The sequence below is a fragment of the Podarcis pityusensis genome (assembly GCF_964106645.2).
Source record: "Podarcis pityusensis genome assembly, chromosome: 1".
NCBI lineage: Eukaryota > Metazoa > Chordata > Lepidosauria > Squamata > Lacertidae > Podarcis > Podarcis pityusensis.
This window is the reverse complement of record NC_138028.1, coordinates 26,735,185-26,741,577: the sequence shown is the minus strand read 5'-3', so window position 1 is coordinate 26,741,577 and position 6,393 is coordinate 26,735,185. Positions and strand designations below refer to the sequence as shown.

At 41.1% G+C, this 6,393-nt stretch overlaps 1 long non-coding RNA gene across 1 annotated transcript; it reads left to right on the top strand.

Moving 5' to 3' along the window:
- Window positions 1-1,985: 1,985 nt before the first annotated feature.
- Window positions 1,986-2,494, top strand: LOC308479730. Its single transcript, XR_013987802.1, has 2 exons — window positions 1,986-2,091; window positions 2,225-2,494. It is a non-coding gene; the product is annotated as an uncharacterized lncRNA (long non-coding RNA).
- The last annotated feature ends 3,899 nt before the right edge of the window (window positions 2,495-6,393 follow it).

The following is a 6,393-nucleotide window of genomic DNA, read 5'->3' as shown; positions in this document are numbered from 1 at the left end:
AGATCATGTGACTAAAAGCTGAAAGGGGTTTGGAATAGGTGCAGGTTTCTCCTTTCCTGTCCCGACCCACTATACCTCTAGAATGCACCGTTTCGGAACTTACAACAGTGTAAGTTCCACCAGCTTAAACTTTGCCAGCTGAGGCCCACCTGAGTTAAGGTGAGGGACTTTGTTGTTGTTGTTTAGTCGTTTAGTCGTGTCCGACTCTTCGTGACCCCATGGACCAGAGCACGCCAGGCACTCCTGTCTTCCACTGCCTCCCGCAGTTTGGTCAAACTCATGCTGGTAGCTTCGAGAACACTGTCCAACCATCTCATCCTCTGTCGTCCCCTTCTCCTTGTGCCCTCCAGCTTTCCCAACATCAGGGTCTTTTCCGAGAGTCTTCTCTTCTCATGAGGTGGCCAAAGTATTGGAGTATCAGCTTCACGATCTGTCCTTCCAGTGAGCACTCAGGGCTGATTCCTTCATTCCTTCAGAATGGAAAGGTTTGATCTTCTTGCAGTCCATGGGACTCTCAAGAGTCTCCTCCAGCACCATAATTCAAAAGCATCAATTCTTTGGCGATCAGCCTTCTTTATGGTCCAGCTCTCACTTCCATACACTACTACTGGGAAAACCATGGCTTTAACTATACGGACCTTTGTTGGTAAGGTGATGTCTCTGCTTTTTAAGATGCTGTCTAGGTTTGTCATTGCTTTTCTCCCAAGAAGCAGACATCTTTTAATTTCATGGCTGCTGTCACAGTGGCACATCTCCCGCTGAGCTGGAGTGAGGGAAAATTCATGATCTGCCAAATCCAAACTCTGTTATCCCAGAAGATCTTGGGTTTGGACTGCGCTGTTAGAGTTGGTTACGATGATTCAGCCCAATGAAATTCTCCTTTGTTCGCAATAAAAGACATATTATTTTTATTCTGATTATTATCACTTATTAGTGCTACTATGAATACCACATACCCCAAAGGCTTTTTACAAATGAAGCATTGTATTGAAAAGAATTAATGCTAAGGAAAGGAGGTTAGCATGTTAGGGAATATGCACCTGTCATTAGAGATGTGGTTTGATCTATCAGCAAGTTTTAAAGTCCTACAAGATATCTGCATAGTGAATTCTTCCCTTGCCCTTGATTCATTATGTTCTTCTGACTTTGCTCAGGGGAAGGAGCTGGCAGAATCAGTCTGCAGTCAATCATAAAATTCCATTAGATGCCCATAATAATGTGCAGTGTCTAATCATATTATGGATCATTTTTAAGTTCACGGGAAGGGGCACATGTCTTGAAACAATCTACTTCAGAAATTGGATGTTTTGTAAAAAAAACCTCGGCATATATATATATATATATATACACACACACCCTTTAAATCTACCAGACACTTCAGTTTACTTTTACAGAAGAAGAAATGCAATGAATTTTATTTTACAGGGGGGGAGATTGGACCCAGAAGCAATACAGATCTATGGATGCAAATGTTCAGTAGCGCTCTTTATATCTGAACCTCAGTTATCCAGAATAGCCAATTATTTGTATTCCATCAATCCCCATGGCAATGTGTCCATGTTTAAAGTAGTGTTTGCTTGTCTGGTGAAAAGATTGCAGGCGTCACTTTTCCTTCAGGTAGGCTGGTTGACAGCCTTCTGCAGTAGTCTATGGCCTAAGATTGGAGAAAGCCAGTGAGATGCAGTTATATAACATCTTATGTTCTTATGGTAGTGATAAATTTATACAAAGCATCTTCAAAGAACGTTTTTTGACCCTGCAAAACCGAAAACCACTTCTCTGGGGCAATTTTTATCACTGCTTGTGAAAAACATGTACACATAGTCATTTACATGTGAGCCACTTGGCCTCACTCTCCATTGCCCTCATTGCTTTCTCCACTGTCATCACATTGTCAACTCTAATTGGCTATGTGACATTGTGACATCACCCTGGGGTGCTACCATAGCAGCAGCAGTGTCTGCTTTTCAAAATAAGAGCAGAACTAAACATGAAGCAGAGTTGTGTGATATCTTTATCGCATTGGTTTTGGAGCAACATGACTGATGATGGGTTTGAATGAAGAGACAGAGCTTGTGTTTGTGTGCCTGTGTATATAGCCGCTTAACCTTATTCATTATCTATCTATCTATCTATCTATCTATCTATCTATCTATCTATCATCTATCTATCTATCCCCATAGTGGAAAATATACTCATACCATTATATTTTTCTCCCCATAAGGGGAAAGGCGGCTAAGGAGCAAAGAGATTTAGAAGAAACGTCAAGAGAGAACAGATGTCAGCAGGCCTTCCTATCTATTCCTCCACTCAAAATTCAGCTTCTTGGTGCTAATTCTGGTTACAGATGTTGTGGTCAAATGTGTTATCCCCTTGAGAAAACTACATCTTTCTTGGGACACTGGACCTTTAGTTCTGGGTGACCAGAAAGTCATAAAAATATACCAAAGCAGTTTACCATACAATAAATAAATAAAATACAATTTAACATCAATTAATCACTGTGTAAGGGTGTATTCTTAATTGTTTATATAGACCTGGTGGAAAGGTTTTCAGCAGGCATTTAAAAACTGAGACAGAAAGTCACTGATGAATATTGGCAGAGTATGCCACAGGCCTGGGGCAATGAAACAAAATGCTCGGTTTCTAGTTGTTGCCAAATTAGCCTCACCAATTTGGCTTCACCAATGACCAAGGATGCTCCTGGAGATGATCTCAGTGATCAAGCTGCGATATAAGGGTTGAGGTGATGTCTGAGGTACCCTGGACCTATAGTGTGTTGTTCAGGGCTTTGCAAATTAATATAAGCAACTTGGACCTGGCTTGGTAGTAGATGGGCAACCAATGCTGTTGTTTTAACAATGATGTCACATGTTCTCAACCAGAAGCTTTCATCAGCAGTCTGCACTAGCTGGAGTTTCTGAAGTGGACTCAACGGTGTGTTTCCCCTTTAAAGTTTGCCTTTTTTAAGGGCATGAGTCCTTCCAAATTTCAGAATGATGGCTGCATTTTACGGTGGGTGAAAAAGAAAACACTTGACCCCCTCTAGTGTTTTGTAAACGATTTGTCTGAAAATTGAAGACCTGAGAGATTTCTTGTTCCCTCCAATTGCAGACTTGACCTGTCAGTCATAAAGAGCTCTCCCTCTGCTCTCTGCCCACTCTGGAGCTTTCTTGCCTTTCCCCCATCATCCTACTCTGGTGTCATGCTAAGCTTAGAGACATTACTGTGGCCTTCAGCAGATGCTTGTTTGCAGTTTCATTAATTTTTTGTTGTCTCGATCACCAAGGCACTACGAAGCCCTTCAAGGATCCCTGCTTTGACATGTGCTGCCTTGTACAGCTTGTATTGCATGGCAGGTAGAATCATACAGTTTTTCCTCCCTGCCATGTACCTAAAGCAGCATATGAAGAGAACGCTCAATTTCAAAAGTTGGTTCCCACACCTGCCTGTTTCATATGATTTTTCACCTTTAAAAGTGGGAAAAACTTGTGTAAAGCAAGTTCGTGTACATAGAAGCCTCAGTGTGGAAATATTGTTAACATGTATGGGTGGAGCGAGGTATGCGCTTGTTTATTTGCACCATGTTCGTGCCCTGTGTGAAGGCCACTGCCTCCTAGAAAGTGTCTCAACCAAGTCCCCCTCGTAGTTGCAGATTTCAAGACTTGGTTCACACAGTATTTGATTCTCCATTCTCAGCATTTTTCATAAATAAACTTCTCAGCCAATCATTAATTCCTCATTTCCATACGGGGAATTAGAACAAGGACTGTAAAGTGCAGAGGTGATGGATGAAAGCATAAAAATGGATTGATTTTATGGCTGAGCTGTGTAAAATTATCATACATTTGATTATTTATGTTGCCACTTACCATTAGTATCACTTTATTATAGAAAATATTTGAGACTCTCTCATTTAGGATGTTGCTAGGTTTCGAGACATAAAATTTGCCAATAAGGACTTGATTTAAATGCTCAGAATTTAGCAGCTTAGCAAACAAATTAGTGTTTGCTAAGTCCCATTGATTTCAGGGGAAGTACTTCTCAGAGTAAACATTTTTCTTTCTCACTCAGCTAACAGCTACCATTTTAGCTCTGTGCTGCAGCTTGCAGCCACTGATGTAATGAGCTTCCAGTATACTATCCCCATGAGGAATTGGGAGTGCTCTCTGCACCTATAATCCATTGAGGGATGATTTCCAGTCATCCAGGCTCACAGCTATAACAGCACATATGATTGCTAACTTAGCTTCTATTGAAGGAGGCTCTCAACACTGTTAGGAAAACTACTCCATATTCCTCAAGAATACTCAGGGCATTTAAAAGTACCTTAACATTGCCACTGAATTTAGGATTGGATGCTTAATTGCCTTTTCTAAGGACTTGAGACCAGAAGCGAATCATAATTCTAAGCCTCTTTTGTCATAATGGAATTGCACTGATCCAACAATCAATCTGTGTATATCATGGCACATTCATTAGTTAACCTGTTGAATTTCCACTTGCCACACAGGCAGGTATCCTGCTTTCCCTCAATGCTAAATCTAAACCAAAGCCTAGGCTTCAGTATATCCAATTATGGTATACATGCCTACTGCTGACTGGGCATGTATGCCATTGAATTCTTAAGGAGTGTCTAGTTTTTAGCTACTGCACAGCAAGAGACATGCTTAAGTCTCTTTGCAAAGATTTTGCACTTGCCATTAGAGGGGACTATTCTTTAACATCCACCCATCTTTATTATGATGTAGCATTTGCAGAAAATAACTGCTAAGGAGTATCTGATCTCAGAAACATGCACCACAGGAAAGTTGCATCCCGCTTACCAGGAAAAAAGGAAGGGCAAGTTAAGGAGATTCTAAGGACTAGACAATGAGACAGAAGCAGAGCAAATGCACTAAATATGAGGCAACGAAAGCAGCTCTTGGACTCCAGTGATTCCTGTCACATGGTATCCAAACAACTCACTCATCAATTGCAGCTCTGACTTTACCCATTGGCTAAAAATACTTGACAGGCAGGAGAAGGCAGACTGCTCATCTCAAAGAAATCACTTAGAAGACGACTGGCACATTTTGCTGCATAACTTTCTTTCTAGGAAGGGTAAGGACCCACTGTTTCTTTTTAAATGGAAGTCCAGAAACTGGAATTCCTCCCTATCATAACATTTGACAGTTTCAAAATTTGCCCTGGTTTTTGTTTTTAATTTGCTAATCTCCTAATTCAGGTCTGGATTGGGAGGTGGGCTAAGTCTTAATATATACATTGAAAAAGTGTGATGTGATCATGGAACAAACCAACAGCATGACTATCCCACTTTGCAAATAAATTCAGTTGATTCACTTTCCCCTGAGACATTGCAATGGGTGTTGTGTGGTATACATTAGTCCTTTAATAATAATAATAATAATTTATTATTTATACCCCGCCCATCTGGCTGGGTTTCCCCAGCCACTCTGGGCGGCTTCCAAAAGAATATTAAAATACAATGATACATCAAACATTAAAAGCTTCCCTAAACAGGGCTGCCTTCAGATGTCTTTTAAAAGTCTGGTAGTTGTTGTTCTCTTTGACATCTGGTGGGAGGGCGTTCCACAGGGAGGGCGCCACTACCGAGAAGGCCCTCTGCCTGGTTCCCTGTAACTTGGCTTCTCGTAGTGAGGGAACCGCCAGAAGGCCCTCGGTGCTGGACCTCAGTGTCCGGGTAGAACGATGGAGGTGGAGACGCTCCTTCAGGTATACTGGACCGAGGCCGTTTAGGGCTTTAAAGGTCAGCACCAACACTTTGAATTGTGCTCGGAAACGTACTGGGAGCCAATGTAGATCTTTCAAGACCGGTGTTATATGGTCTCGGCGGCCGTTCCCAGTCACCAGTCTGGCTGCTGCATTCTGGATTAGTTGTAGTTTCCGGGTCACCTTCAAAGGTAGCCCCACGTAGAGCGCATGCCATAAAATTTTGTTAAATAACACTGGGTTTATTTTGAAGGGACCTACTGTATGAGATGAATATCAAGGCAGAAAGAAAATGAGAACAACAATATTAAGTAGTAGATGTTGAATATTATGGTTTATGCCACTCTAATAAATCACAGTTATCTCACTTTGTCATTTGCTGCTAATGCTAATAGCCAATCAATTGAGCCAGACTTCACTTTCTTTCCTTTATATACTATGAAAACTGAGGAAGATTTTGCTGTTGTTGAGAAACTCAATATTTCTCTAATCCAAAGTTTCAATTTTTGAACCCCAGGATCATATTGATGTCCCTGCATTTCCTATGGATTTGCACTTGTTAGCATTTGTAGCAGAGATACTGATCGATGAAGACAAAGTACTAGGTTTTTACAGAAAACTTTTATTATTGTTGTGCTTTGTTTCCTGATTGACTTGACA